This window comes from Muntiacus reevesi, chromosome 20 (assembly GCF_963930625.1).
Source record: "Muntiacus reevesi chromosome 20, mMunRee1.1, whole genome shotgun sequence".
NCBI lineage: Eukaryota > Metazoa > Chordata > Mammalia > Artiodactyla > Cervidae > Muntiacus > Muntiacus reevesi.
The window spans coordinates 6,320,357-6,336,490 of NC_089268.1; the positions used below are offsets into that span (position 1 = coordinate 6,320,357).

Here is a 16,134-nt window from a genome sequence, read left to right on the forward strand (position 1 = left end):
CAGATATTAAAATATATTATTAAAGTAAATAGCTCAGAAAATTTACACTCTGCTAGAATAGCTGGGCTTACAGTAGTTGTGTTAGTTTTCTATTGCTGTGTAAGAAATTGCTATAAATTTAGCAGCTTAAACTAATACAAATGGAGTATATCACAGTTTCTGTAGGTTGAAGTTGGGCACGGAGGGTCTGGGGAAGCAGAAGTTTCCTGTGATCTGTGATAAGGGATGAGGAGGTGGGGAGGAAGTGGCAAGCCCAGAGGGTGGAGAGTGTCTTGGAGATGGTTCAGGAGCTCAGAGCTGATGTTAAGTGCAGTTGGATCCGTGTCCGCATTTCAATGGGGAGAAGGTCAGAGGCACTTCAGAGAGGAGACAGTGGCAAAGTCTGACCTTGACCCATTGGATGGGTGGTGGTGACTTTGGGAAAGACAGGGGAGCAGAAAGGGGGAGCACTTTGTCTTGGAGGGAAAGAAAGATAATAGATGCAAGTGTGGCCACATTTCATTCCAACTGCCTGTCATTCATGCAAGAGAAGATGTCCAGTGGACAGTTGGGATACTGGCTGAAAGTTAGAGAAAGAGACCTGGGTCGATAAGGGCGTGGTAAGAAACTATTCCAAGGATATGGTAGGGGCCAACTAGGTGAAAAGCTAATGAGAGAATACAAGGAAAAAGAAAGAAGTGATGTGGAGCCTTTGCAATAGTTCTTAACAAAAAATATGTACTGGGATAGCTTCAGAGGAACTTCTGCAAGCTGTGGATCTGTAGACCCCATCACCAGCATCCTGAATCAGAGCCTGGTTAAGCACCCCTGGTCCATTGAGTACAGTAGACCCTCTCTATCCATGGTCTCTGCATCCTTGGATTCAACCAACAGCAGAGAGGAAATTTTTTTTTTTTTTTAATCCAGAACGTTTCAAAAAGCAAAACCTGAATTTGCTGTGTGTTTGCAACTATTTTCTTGTTGTGCATGCCTGCTAAGTTGTTTCAGTCATGTCTGACTCTTTGGGACCGTATGGACTGTAGCCCGCCAGGTTCCTCTGGATGAGGTTCTCCAGGCAAGAATACTGGGGTGGGTTGCCATGGTCTCCTCCAGGAGATCTTCCCAGCCAGAGGTTGAACCCACATCTCTTATGTCTCCTGCATTGGCGGGCTGGTTCTTTATCACTAGCGCCACCTGAGAAGCCCGATTTACTTAGCATTTATAATATATAATACATTTACTTAGCATTTACATTGTATTATGTATTATGTTATAAATGAGTTAAAGTATATGGCAGGATGTGCATATTTATATGTAAATAATGCACCATTATATAGGACACTTGAGAATCCGTGGATTTTGGTATTTGCTGAGGTCCTGGAATGAATGCCCTGGAGATACCCAGGGGCGAGTGTGTAAGAGATTGTTTGCAGATTTGGCTGGGGCATTTCAGGAAGTTGTAAGAGCATAATTGTATAGTGAGTTGGGATAGAAGAGCCTAGAGTAAGTTCAAACAGACTATTCTAGAGGAACAGTTTAAGACAGGAGAAGATAGACCCATCCGTAGGGTGTTTTGTGAGATGACAGAACGTGGTGGGACACAGATCAACAACTGAAGGAGGGAATGTGGGAAATGATGATCATCCCCAAACCCCAAGACTTTCCTATCTGAGCTGAATTCTGTAGGACCCACTTACTGAATGAGAGCATTTCCTCCCGGGAAGAAATTAATTTGTACATTCATTCAGCCCAGATTCACTGAGCACTTACTATATTTCAGATATTTCTAGCTGTAGAGGATAAAGCTGGGAGCAAGAGGACAGGAGCCCTCCCTGTCTCCTAGTGCTCACCTTGAGACGAATGCAAGACACCTGAGCATCTAACACCTAGAACTTCAGATAGTGATCTGTTGAAAATAAAGTGCGGTCAGGGGTCCTGGGTGGTTCTGTCTGGAGGGGGTGCGCAGGAAGGACTCTTCGGAAGGGACGTTTGAGACCTGAATGGAGGCACCTGTGATAACGTTTGGAACAGAGCTTTGGAGGCGAAAGAAGAATCGAGTGTGACTAGAACACATTGGTGTGGATTTGTTTGCTGTTCAGACGCTCAGTCGTGTCTGCCTCTTTGCGACCCCATGGGCTGCAGCACACCAAGGCTTCCTGTCTTTCACCATCTCCCCCGGAGCTTGCTCCAACTCATGTCCATCGAGTCCATGATGCCATCCAACCACCTCGTTCTATGTCGTCACTTCTCCTCCAGTCTTTCCCAGCATCAGGCTCTCTGTTAACGAGCTGGCTCTTCGCATCAGGCGGCGTGCGTAAGGAAGGGCACAAAGGTCTTGGGTGGAGGGGGCAGGATGAGAAGTCAGAAGAGTGACGGGTCAGCCAGGCCAGAGCGCTTGCAGGTCTGAGCGCGGGTGCTGGTTAGAGAACTTTCTGGCTGCCGCGTGAGGGACGGACTAAAGGGGGCAGAGCGCAGTCCATCCATTTCTCAGGCACCTTGTTCCCGACTTTCCCTGCCGCCCCTAAGTCCTCCAAGGTAACTGCCTACTTATCTGAACGCGAACTTCCCTCAGGTGCTCCTGCAGCTCAGGTCAAAGGCAGGTCCACCGGTCAGCCGCAGGACCAGGTGGACCACGTGTCTGATCCCGGCGCCCGGCGGCGGGCCTGGGACTCCCCGACTCCGCGCCCGGGATGCGCTCGGGTCGCGCCTCGCTTCGCCCTGCCGCCTTCCACCTCCGAGCGGCCTTGCCCTGACCTGCTTCCCGGGAATGCCGGGCCCGCCTCTCCCCAGTCCCAGCGGGACGTGAGCTCCTCTGGCTTCTAGCGGGGTGCCCCGGCAGCTCGCATTGGGGATTCGGATCCAAAACCCACCCTCTGGCCGCGGCTCGCGGAAAGGGGGCGGGTGGGGGCGCGAACCTTATCTCGGGCTCCGCCTCCGGGACCGGGAGCGTCCCGCGCGCTCCGCACCGGCCGCCCGGGGCAGACGGGCTCCGGGCTCCGGGAGGGGAGGGCGGCCGACCCGCTCCGGCCCAGGTGGTGGCAGGGCCGCGGCCGGTCACTTCCAGGACCCCCGGGCCCCCGCGGGCGCGCCGCTGCCGCGAAAGCACCCCTGAGCAGGGACGCGCGCCAGGTAAGGCGGCCCCTTCTCCTCCCCTGTCCCTGCCGTGACGGCAAACTGGGGGCCTCCGGCTGGAGCTCCCGCGTCTGCAGGGTGCAGCGGGCTGTCTGGAGGGTGCAGTTTCTTCCCGCGCGTGCGGAGGCAGCGGGTGAGCCGGGAGGCAAGTCGGGTCCTAGGATGGAGGCAGGGACCCGGGATCTACCACGCAAAGTTCCCGGGCAGTTGCATGATCTCCGGAGCCTCTCGGGTCTCTGATTTCTGCTCGGAGCATTCTGGCCTCGGAAAATGGATGGTGCGCGGTGATTTACTCCCCTAAGCTCATCTCTCTGGGCCGCGGTCTTTCTCGAAGGGGCCCTGGTGTCCGCACGTGCGGCGCCGGGAGCGTGATGCAGAGCGCGGGGTGGCGGGCTGTGCGCGATGCCCCGGACGTTCTCAGAGACTGCGGCCCCGGAGGCTCACTCAAGGGAACGTGAAAAATCCGGGACCGGGGCAGCACCCAGGCAATTGTATCGGAATCTGTGGGAGTGGGCTGCACGCTTCCCAGGTGACTGCTAGGTGGGGTGGCTTTGGGACCAGTGGGTGAGAGCCTGCTTGTCCAAGGAAGGGGTGTCTCTGGGCAGCAGCAGCAGCCTCCCCTGGGAACTTTCAGAAATGCAGACTCGGGGGCCCAGCTCGGGAGGCGCAGACTCTCTGAATCTGAAACTGCAGGGGAGGGACCAGCCCTCTGTGTGTTCCTGGACCCTGCAGGTCATGCTAGCGCTGACTCTCTGTAGAGGACTCTGGGTCGGGTCTCAGCGGAGGGAAGGGCAGACGCCTTTGGATTTCCTTCCAGGGAAGGGAGGAAATAGACCCCTTTCCCGAAAATCTTAGATATTGATCAGTAGGGTTCTTCCCATATTTTAAAAAAAAAATGCCGAGGACTTTGGAGGATTCTAAAAAGGGCGCAGACTTAGCCATCACCTGGAGCCAGTTTTCCTGTAGTAAACATTTTCTATTTTTAAGAGTTGAAAGGAAGCCAAAGAAGACATGTACCTAAAACTCTCCTGGCTGCAATAACACCAACGTTTGGCCCCTGATGGGGCTGCTCCCTATCATCCCTGTCATCAGTACATGTTACAGGACTCATATGAGGTATGAGCAGCTCGAGGTTTCAGGGATTCATGCCAGTTCTCCAGAGTAGGAGGAAATTCAGCCTTGCAGGTCTCTGAATTCTCTGAGTGGCTTTTTTTTTTTTTTTTTTTAAATAGAGATCTGAGATTTCAAAATTTTGGCGAAAAAAAAGTTCCAGCTGTTCCTAAGTCATTAGTACAGAAATAGAATGACTTTGCAAATAGGCTTAAATGGATCTCAAAATCTGATGTTGGAAAAAAAGCTTTAGAAGAGGCGTGACCGTGGTCCTAGCACATGTGTGCTGGGGTGAACACTGCTTCGTGTATGTGGGACTTTCTGCGTGGAGAACAGGTGCTTTCCAAGCTGATATCTTCAGAACCAATTTGTGATGAGGTATAGAGACAGATTCTAAGCTTGTGTTTAGAGAACTGGGGGAAATACAGGTTGTGGTGAGGACCAGGAGCTTCGATCTGAGGCCTAAGCTGCAGGTTCAAGATCTGCTCTTCTGATTCTCTGAGCTCTGGGGCAGGGGTATAACTCTGCGAGCCTCACCTTCCCCATCTGCAAAATGGGTACTGCCACAGTTCTCATGTTGTCAGTTAAGGAAATAATGCTTCCGGCAAAGTCAATGAAATATTTGCTAGTCCAAAATGTGCACACACACAGACACACACCCCAACTAAAAAGAAAGTAAAGACCTAATCCCCAAACTCTTGGAATGAAAACTATTTTGAGAACATGGTCACATTTTAAATTTACATGTATTTATGTGTCAACCTCATCCTTAGAATTTACAGTTTTTCCTTCTTACTAAAATCTGAGTATATGGACATCCTCTAATTATCTTCCTAATTTTACTCTATGTTTTATATAGAACTTTCTAGAAAAATATTTTTTCTAGTAGATTATCTTCAAGTCAACAGCCTAGTTTTTAATCTACTCACTGTGTATGGTAAAGAATTTTACCATTTGGTGGAATTTATAATCTAACCACATTCAAATTTAAATAGCCTTAAATCTGGCTTTCCAGAATATCATTCCTTATAAAAGATAGTTCTAATGATAGGCCTGGCATGCTGTGACTTCCAAGAACATCAGTTTAGAAGTCCTACCTGGTATTTCCTAGGTTCTTGAGAGAGAAAAATGAAACCTTATCCAGTTACATCAAGGTTTGTTCAAGACAATGTAAGAGAAAGCAGGTTGAGGACACAGCAAGGACAAGCCTAAACTGGCAGAAAGGGTAGGTGAGGTCCTTTTCTTTCTTAGCTGCAATAATTTCACAATGCTTTAGAACCACATACAGAAGAAGCAACTCCTTTTACAATATTTGATTGGAACTGATCTGGGTGATCCTCTTAGAGCCAAAGAGTTCTAGTCAAAAAAAAAATATGGGTATTAATTCCAAAAAAATATACCATTTGATTCTGTACTTTGAAATGCATCTCGATTCACCTTTAATTTCAGTGATAAATTGACTATTAGATTTCCAACTTAGGATGCAATTTTAGGACTCATCTTCTATCTTTAAATGTAAGAGATTGTACCCTTTCTGTTACCAATCTTCTGTGACTTCTAGAAGACTAAACAGAATACAGGTTTCAGCACATAAACATCTTAGTTACTCCATTCAGGAAATCAGGTCTTCATTAGGATACTTTGGAATTTACAATGTAATGTTATTAAATTGAATATGAGTAGAATTTAATGTTATTAAATTAAATGTAATTGCAACTTAATGTAAGTAGGGTTTTCTTTTTGGCTTACTATGTATGAGATGAGGAGTGGCTCTGGGCATGAAAAGTGAAGATCAGAGGCACTTCTCTTGATGGGGAAAATGAAGGCGTGTGGAAGCAAATTTAAAAGCTCAGTAATCAAATTATGTATTAACTCAAGAGCTGAGCGTCTGTGATGTTGCAAGTCAGTGACAAGATGAGGCAGCCCAGTGAGTGGCCAATTCAGAAAGATGCTAATGCCCCATGGTGATTTCATGATTCTCTGCTTGCAGGCACAAGGGCTGGAGCAGAGATAATTATAAAGAAGTGAGCTTAATTGCCTTTATTTTTCATAACTTGGCTCACTTAGAAAGGTTCTGATGGTCTTCATTTCAGTTCATTTATTTTGATGGCCCATTTTGTTCTAAAGTTGATGGTTTTACCATTAAGGCCAACCTGGAAAGTCGTGTGAGCAAAAAGGAACATCACAGGAAAGGCATATATGTTTTTATTTTGTATTTATTATTTTTGGATTGTATTTCTCAGCATGCAGTAGTAATTCTTTAGTTTGTTTCATTAGCATTCTTGTGGGAAACAAGTTGAAATATTTATTTCTGGCAAGTGATCCAGTCTCACGAAAAGAGAATTGGCTCTGGAGGCTGAGATCGCAAACCTTCTCCATCTCACAGTTATGAACACACACTCTTCAGCCACAACACCAAGCCTTGAGTCCTGACTGTCACTTACTAGTTGTTTGAACTTGGACCAGTTGTGTAACCTTTCTTTGTTTCTGTTTCCTCCTTAGTAAAATTGGGGTGAATGCATACTAAGTTGCTTCAGCTGTGTCTGACTTTGTACCTCATGGACTGTAGCCTGCCAGGCTCCTCTGTCCATGGGATTTCCCAGGCAAGAATACTGGAGGGGGTTGCCATGCCCTCCTCCAGGGGATCTTCCTGACCCAGGGATCAAACCTGTGTCTCTTAAGTCTCCTGCACTGGCACCACCTGGGGAGCCCTAAAATTGGGGAATAGTACCTACATAAGGGGGGTTATCATGAGGAGTAAATGAATCAACGAACATAGAGTTCTACTAACGGTAAATGCTTAATAAGTATTTCCTATCACTTCACCTTGGATGTTAATGGTTTAAGCTGAAGCTCTCTTTTTCTCTTTTCACCTCTGAAAGTTAGATCCTGAAAAGGCAGTGCTAATTCAAGTTATGTTCATTTGATGCTTTTTCTGTTTTAGCTAGTAAGAGAATTTGTTTCTGAATAAGTGAAGTCCTTCAACTTTCTTGGAAAATAATACAAACTTTTGAACAACATTCTAAAAGTTCCCAGATGCGGCTACTGTGGGCCTGAGATCACACTCAGAGAATGACTGCTTCACCCACTAGTTCCCAAACTGGACTAAACATTGGAATCACCTGAGATCAGAGCTGTAGCATGTTGATGCCCAAACTGATTAAAAAGTTAATCAGTTGGGTTAATTTACTGTGGATGTAGTTGTCATGTGCTTTGAAAAAGAGAGGCTGTGTAACATTACACCTTACCTGTCTATATGGAATTCCCATGCACTCATAGCATTTTTAGGGATATTATAATTTGTCCAATCAAAATGGGGAAACAGTCTTGGGGACCTCATTCTTAGCTGAAAGCTCAGGAACAGTCAGTGATGGCACCAGATAACATCAGGTTTCCTGTATTCTGCTCAGTACATTTTTCACTCAACCGCCTTGTCTTCTGAAAAATCAGATAATGTGGCAGAAACACATAATCCAAGATAGAGTGCCCTGGGAATCCTATGGACCTGCCTATCTCCCTTGACCCAGTTTGATTTTTTATTTCAGGGTTGTTTATTAAAAAACTTTTCTAAATGAAAATCCACTGACACCACCATACTTAAATGTAAGAAAATAAACCTATAGCTACTATCCCTTGTGAAAAGGATGAATTTTTTTCTAGCTAGGTTAAGGATCCAGTTGAGTTTTCCCTCTTTGATGTTACTTTAGCAGTTTGGCTTTTACTAATGAAAAACTCAGAGGTATTTGAAAATTTCAGAAAACATGGGCAGTTTTCTCAAGTCCAAGTTTGGTGACCTGCTGGGAATCCTGCCAGGTTCTCATGTTTGATTCGCCATTTAATTTTTGTTCTGACTTGTCTTGTTTTGATATAGGTCAGTGTAGCCATGATTGCAATGTTGTGTTACCCGTTAACTGTTTGTTTTTACAGTTATTGGTGTCGAGGAGAAAAGATTAAGAACTGACACAATTTTCTTTTTAAATTGAAAGTAAAAACTTCTAGTGAAGTTTGACCTTTATAGGAAGTTCTTCTAAATATATTCTTTGGAAATGTAGCCTTTTACATTTTAATTATGTAACAGGGGTAAATAAGAACAAACACTCAGAATATACATTTTATATTTTTATGGTAACTTTCAAATCTATAGGTGATTCAATGAAACAAAGTATTGAATGTTTTACAAATGCTAAACCTTGCTGTACTTCTCTACTGAATTAGGAAGAGACAGTTTGATCCCAGCTCAAGGGGTTGTCTAGGCCCTCACCAGTACCCAGAATTAGATACAATATTAAAGATAAGGGAAGGAGGGACATTCTTTGTGAGTGTTTGGACAATAATCACAGGGTGGTGAAGCGGTCTGTCCAGCCTCACTGTCCCCTGGGATTCAGAGAAGTTACTTTGTTCAGTTTAGTAAGTCTATTAGTAGCCAATTGTCAGTTTTCTTTTTTCAAATGGAAAGCGCCTCTTAATTTATTTCATGAAAGTCACACTTTGTACCTATTTTTAAGTGAAAAAAGGTATAAGGTGAAAATAGTTTTGATTTAAATTTATGAAAATCAATAAGCGTGGCATTCTCATTTAACATAATGTCTTGAATTAATCTTTAGAAAGGGCTGAAAATGATTTTAAAAAAATTATTGAAATATAGTTGATTTCCAATATTGTGTTAGTTCCAGATGTACAGGACAATATTCAGTTATGCATATGTATAATATATATATATGTGTGTATATATAGGTAAATATGGTCTTTTATAGATCTCTTTCATTGTAGGTTATTACGAGATGTTGAGTATTGTTCTCTGTGCTACGCAGTAAGTCTCTGTTTGTTTTATATATAGCAGTGTGTATCTGTTAACACCAAACTCTTGATTTATCCCTCCCCCCTTTCCCCTTTGGTAATGGTAAGTATGTTTTTTTGCTTCTGTGGGCCTATTTCTGTTTTGTAAATAGGTTCAATTGTATGATGTCTTTTAGATTCTGCATATAAGTGTTATCATATGGTATTTGTCTTTCTCTGCCTGGCTTACTTCAGTATATAATCTCTATGTCTATCCATGTTGCTGCATATGGCATTATTTCATTCTTTTTTATGGCTGAGTAATATTCCATCGTGTATGTCGACCGTATCTGTATCCACTGATAGTTCATAGCAGCACTATATGCAATAACCAAGACATGGAAGCAACCTGTGTCCATTAGGAGATGAGTTTGATTTGAATTTATATCATGGCAAGAAGTGGAGAAGTTACCCCAGAGGGAGGCAGAGTGGAGAAGAGAAAAATCTGAGGCCCTGAGAATGCAGACGATTCCTCCACGTCTCTGCAGAAGCTGCCCTTCTCCCTCTGGCAGTGTCTTTCCAGCCTGTCATAGCTCCTTTGCTTTTCTTTCCCTGTTCAAATCACTTGTGAGCCAACACTTCTGGACTAAGGTTTGAAATGAGAGAGAGTGAAAGATGCTTCGTGAGGAGCGGAGATGCCAAGGTAACTGTCTTAGGTCGAGTGGTTCATATATTTCCTACTTAGCTCCCTTCAGAATGAGGAGGGAGCAGGGATGAAAAGAAAACGTGGGATTCAGAACTCTTGATGAGATGTGGAGGCACATGGAACCTTATTCAAACTCCCGTATATCTTAGTGGCGGCAAGTATGTCAATGTGGGATGTGAGCAGGTAGGTACCTACAATCTAAGTTATATGTTGTTTTCATTGTGCCATTTGAATAATAGTAACAGTATCTGTACATGAAGTACTAAATAAATAGACACACATTATTTCCAAGAAGGCTATGGGCCAGGAAATGGGAAACCTGGTTTCTCATCCCAGTCCACCACTAATTTACTAAATTGGTCACTTATCAGAAAAGCTTGTAGTAAAACAGACCCTTGGTAGGTGTGATCAGAAAGTCTTCTTTCATTTTCTTTTTCTTGGTGAAAAGCACCATTTGAGACCATCATGGATCATGTGAAAAGTTTCAGCTTAGACCATCTGTGTTCAGAGGTGAAGTTAGTTCAAGTAAAACCCTTCAGGATGCTAGTCTCTGAAGAAATGTAGCATTCACTCCAAAAATTCCTATAACAATGTTCTTGAATGTTCACTGAAGATGGATGTTGCTGTGCATGGGAAATAATGAGATAGCAGATCTTTTTATTTAAAGAAAATTGTATTTTCCTTTTCATGATGCCTAAACAAACTTTTTTGGCATTCATGTGGGAATTATATAAAACATATTCACTAGTCTTTTCAACACTTGGAAAAAAAATTCCTATTCTTAATTATGGGTTTTATAAGCAAAATCCTGTTTATATGAGTAATCATATTATATTTTTGAGCTCAAAATTGTATGTTTCCCAAAATGGTAACAGTTGTGTTTTGGAGGTAGTGTGATAGATACTTTCTTCCTGCTTTTCTTTGTTTCCTCTATTTTTTGATACACATGTATTAACTTTATAATGCAAAAATAAATGCATAACTACATGCTTTGTGGAGGAAGCATATGAAATGGTAATTTTGAATTCTAATACAAATGGGAGATAATGATGTTACAGTGTGCTTCATTTACATTCCTGTAATTCACAAAGCACTTGTTGTGCAAGATGTACTTTGAAATACCAGACACACTAATAAGAGATAGTAAAATCCAATGAAAATGATAGGAGTGATTTTTATGAAAAGCAGAACATCACTTTCTTACTCCATGTGAATGCCAGAAGAATATTATGTATTCTGATCCTGTAAAGCCATCGAGGATTATAGCTGAGATGGGCCGGGGGTGGGGGGTTGCGGTGAGTCATGGCCTTGCCACGTAGCCCCTGTGTGACCTTGTTCATGGTTCTTAACCTTTTAAAGCTTAATTTGCCCATCTGTCAAGAGAGGATCAAAGGACCTACTTCATGCTGTGGTCAAGAGTGTTCGGTGGAATAATGCACATAAACTCTTAAACACAGTGCCTGGCAGAGAAAAGTACTCAAATTAGTCATTATCACAAGTGTAATATTCTTCCTACTTCTGAGCTTGTTCACACATCTGATTTGGATGTCTACCTTGTGGAAAGCATGCTGCTTCTTTAGGGGAGGATATCCTCTGGGCAGCCTGGGTCGTGGTGGAGAGGTGAATCCAGACTTTCACCCTTCTCCACATTGTGCTGGGGATGCAGGGGAGTGTGTCTCCCTAAGCTAGCAGCGCTCTGGGGCTGCTGACAGAGGCTTTGCCAAGCAACTCCTGTGCCTCTAAGTACTCATTATGGAGTCTGGGAGGCCAGCGTCCTTTGCCATCCCAGTGGTTGTTAGGTGGAGTTGGAAGTGTCCTTGGGTCCGACTTGCAGCTGCAGGTGGCTTGTCATGAGCGCCTAGATTTTAGCAATTGTAGAGGTCTCGTTGGTCAGGGTCCTGGATAGTCCATCTTATGCATGCATGCATGAAGTCACTAGAGTCGTGTCCAACTTTTTGAAACCCTATGAACTATAAACTGCGAAGCTCCTTTGTCCGTGGGATTCTCCAGGCAAGAATACTGTAGTGGGTTGCCATGCCCTGCTCCAGGGAATCTTCCCAACCTAGGGATCAAGCCTGCATCTCTTATGTCTCCTGCGTTGGTAGGTGGGATTTTTTTTTTAACCACTAGCACCACCTAGGAAGCTTGAGTCCATCTTTTGGCTCTGTGAAAATTAGAAGATTGCTTTGTTTCCAGGCAGATGCAGCTCTGGATTTCAGTATTCATTTGCCTCCTCAACTAGAGGTCTTTGTGTGGCTATAGCCCAGAATTTGGTGTGTCTGTATAGGATATGCATTAATTCATCCACTAGACAATTATTTTTTCAGCTCTTTCCATAGATTAATTCCAGATCCTAGAGATGCAGCAAAAATGAGACATGATCCCTGACCTCAAGGACTCACAATCTCTTTGCAAATTTCACTGTGTCTGTTTTGTCTATCAGGGTTGGTATCATATCACGGAACTCTTAACCCTAGTACATTGCTGCTCTCAGTAGAGTGCTTCAAAGAGGGTGTCATGGTTGATTTCATATGTTAATTGCTCCCATACCACTAATCTGAAGGTTTATTATTGGGGGTCCCTGGTTGGGTCTGTGCTTTTCTCAAAACTGCGATGAACTCTACATGTATATTGTACATCAGTAAGTTTCTGCAAAGCAGACTAGGCACATAGTCTACCAATCCAAAAAGTAAACAAAAACCCATGATGAGCTGAATTGAAGTGATCAAGGCTTAAAATAGAAGGAAGTTATGGAGAAACTCCAGTGTTCTTGCCTGGAGAATCTCAGGGATGGGGGAGCCTGGTGGGCTGCCGTCTATGGAGTCAAATAGAGTCAGATACGACTGAAGCGACCTAGCAGCAGCAGCAGCATGGAGACACTGGGAAAATCAGAATCAATTATATTTAGACTACGCATGTCAGAGTCCTGAAAAAAAATGTAAATATTTTTGAGCTCTGATTCATTCTCAATTAGTAAATTAAGTGAATGTCTGGCCAGTTACCAATGTAGGATAGTGAGAGCCATTTGTGCATCTGTATTTCCTTAACTGTGCCTCGAAATATTTTTAATTTTTAGCTGGATAGTGTAATTTCACATTGGACATTTTTCAGCCAGACCTATTACATCATTAAATGCTAAACTTGAGTAGTACAATGAGTTTGTGTGTTTTAAATGTTTCTACATCATCTTGGATGGATAAGGCTGCCAAGTTGAATTTCATATCTCCTATCTAGAAACCTGCTATGTTTTCCATACTTGAGCCTAAAACAGTTTAAGTAAGACTAGTGAAGCAATTATAATTTCATATTTTCAAACTTGATTTGAATACTAATGACTTTAAGAATAAATGTATGCATGTTTTCCACTTCTTTCCATCTTCAGCTTTTCTGCAAAGATAAGCATGTATCATAAAGGTAGCTGCAAGAAGAACCTCTTCCCTCTCCCTGTCTGTGATTGTTTTCATGTTGCCAGTCCTTAAGCAAGGCCAATCTATTTCTCAAGACAGTGTCCTCGAGGAATCCGATTGTTGCAGGGTTGCCATCTTCCCAAATGCAGGGAAGAAGAGTCCTAGCCATGCTTCTCCAGAGGGTAAGGCTCTGCTACTTTTACTCTTCAGTTCACTCACCAAGTCGTGTCCGACTCTTTGTGACCCCATGGATTGCAGCACACCAGGCTTCCCTGTCCATCACCAACTCCCAGAGCTTACTCAAACTCATGTCCATTGAGTCAATGATGCCATCCAACCATCTCATCCTCTGTTGTCCCCCTTTCCTCCTGCCTCCAATCTTTCCCAGCATCAGGGTCTTTTCCAATGAGTCAGTTCTTCACATCAGGTGGCCGAAGTACTGGAGTGTCAGCTTCAGCATCAGTCCTTGCAATGAATATTTAGGACTGATTTCCTTTAAGATAGACTGATTGGATCTCCTTGCTGTCCAAGGGACTTGCAAGAGTTTTTTCCAACACTACAGTTCAAAAGCATCAATTCTTTGGCACTCAGCTTTCTTTATAGTCCAACTCTCACATCCGTACATGACCACTGGAAAAACCATAGCCTTGACTAGATGGATCTTTGTTGTCAGAGTAATGTCTCTGCTTTTTAATATGCTGACTAGGTTGGTTATAGCTTTTCTTCCAAGAAGCAAGTGTCTCTTAATTTCATGGCTGCAATCACCATCTGCAGTGATTTTGGAGCCCAAAAAATAAAGTCTGTCTCTGTTTCCGTTGTTTCCCCATCTATTTGCCATGAAGTGATGGGACCAGATGTCATGATCTTAGTTTTCTGAATGTAGAGTTTTAAGCCAGCTCTTTCACTCTCCTCTTCCCCTTTCATCAAGAGGCTCTTTAGTTCCTCTTCACTTTCTGCCATAAGGGTGGTGTCATTGGCATATCAGAAGTTATTGATATTTCTCCCAACAATCTTGATACCAGCTTGTGCTTCATCCAGCCTGGTATTTTGCAAGATGTAGTCTGCATGTAAATTAAATAAGCAGGGTGACAATATACAGCCTTGAAGTACTCCTTTCCCTATTTGGAACCAGTCCTGTTGTTCCACGTCCAATTCTAACTGTTCCTTCTTGACCGGCATACAGGCTTCTCAGGAGGCAGGTCAGGTGGTCTGGTATTCCCATCTCTTTCAGAATTTTCCACAGTTTGTTGTGATCCACACAGTCAAAGGCTTTGGTGTAATCAATAAAGTCTACTTTTACTGTAGACAATTTCAAATTTTGACTTTTTTCCTGTAACGTCTTTCTCCTGGGATTTGTTTTCTCAGAGCCATTTCTTGATGTGTGCTAAAGCAAACAGGGAAAGAAGGGAGGCATATGTATTATCTCAAAAGCTGCAGGAATGAGTTTCAGTTTCTGTGATCATTGCCCTCATTTGGGAGTTGCCTGCGTACTCGGTTGCTCAGGCGTTTTGTCTGACTCTGTGACCCCACGGACTGTAGCCCGCCAGACTCCTCTGTCCAAGGAGTTTTCCAGGCAAGAATACTAGAGTGGGCTGCCGTTTCCCACTCCAGGGAATCTTCCTGACCCAGGGATCAAACACTGTGTCTCTGGCACTGGCAGGCAGATGCCTTATCACTGTGCCATCTGGGAAGCCCCCATTAGGGAGTCGGGGAGTTTTAAATGCAAAACGAGGACAGAGGGCAGAGGGAGACAAGTGCTCCCAAGAAAGCTGTTGTTGTCTTTCTTCCCATTCACAAGAAGGGGCTACTGACAATTGTAAACATGTTGATTTTGTGTGTGGGCGGTGGGTGGGGGGAAAGTGACGAGTCAGCAAGGTCCCTGGCTCCCTGGGTACCTGCTAGACTGAGGTTGCTTATGGTATGGCTGGGAGATGAACTACTTCAAATATAAGTTTGGAAGCAAAGTAAGACTCCAAGTGGTTTAATGCTGGAGATCGGTGCCAGGGAAGATTTGGTCTGTGTCATACTTTGCTTCATGGAGGAGGTGTGGCGTGAGCCTGCTTCTTGAAGCATAGTTCAGTTTAGACACACGCAATAGTCAACATAAATCATAGGGCTGCAAATTACCTTACAAGTAATTGTCATTTATGATTCAAATGTTGTTTATACCAATGACGCTTGATGCCTTAATCTCTCCCAATAGCATAACTAATGAGCACATGATCTGATGCCAGATGCCATTAAGGATGGGAAACTTTCAGCTTTAAACATCCTTATTTATTAAAAATGATTTTCTTAGGTTAAACTGAAAAATTCCTCCTTGGGGTGTCCATGCATTGGCCGTAATTCTGTGCTCTCGGAGTTACAGGGACAAAAAAAATCCCTTCCACTTCAAACCCAGTCTTGCCAGGATTTGAAGACAAGTGGAACATGGTATTCTAAAATTCTAATTCTTTCTTTCTTTCTTTGTCTTTTGTGTGGTTTACAGTTACATCTCCAGCCTGGTCAACCTTCCTTGGACATGCTGAGTATTGATTCTTTCTGACCATTGGTTGCTAAATAGAAAGGGTGTAGCCCTGCTCTTTTCTCACTGTGGCCCAAGAGCAAACTAATTTTTGGCAGCCAACTCACACAAATGACTTCAGTTTGCCATTAGCTAAGGTCTTTTTGTCTGCTCAGCCCTCCTGCTGTTAGGCCAACGGATTCCTTTTAAGCATTCCACAATCCAAATTTTGGATCCCAGGATTTTTGTGTATTTCTTTTGAATTTTGTCTTATTGTGATTGGCTCATTATTTATCCAGGTGAGATCTTATCCACAGGCTTCCAGTCAATCAGTTAGAAATCTTTTTTAGCTTTTCTTTATCTAGAAACTTGATTTGCATGTCATCATTTTCCTCACTCAAATTATGGATAACCAGTGAACTTGGCAGGACACATGATGGAATTGTAAAATGTCTCACCAGAAACCTCTTGCCAGGTTGGCAACCACTGTTATTCACCATGGGGGAGCCATTTGATTAGTT

At 43.4% G+C, this 16,134-nt stretch overlaps 1 protein-coding gene across 1 annotated transcript in view; it reads left to right on the forward strand.

Annotated features, from left to right (window-relative positions):
* The first annotated feature begins 2,941 nt into the window (after positions 1 to 2,941).
* The window catches only part of COL21A1 (collagen type XXI alpha 1 chain), a 213,473-nt gene continuing 200,280 nt past the window's right edge, over positions 2,942 to 16,134 (forward strand). The window contains exon 1 of the mRNA XM_065912290.1: positions 2,942 to 3,108. The gene's annotated coding sequence lies outside the window, so the exon portion shown is untranslated. The remainder of the gene's footprint in view (positions 3,109 to 16,134) is intronic.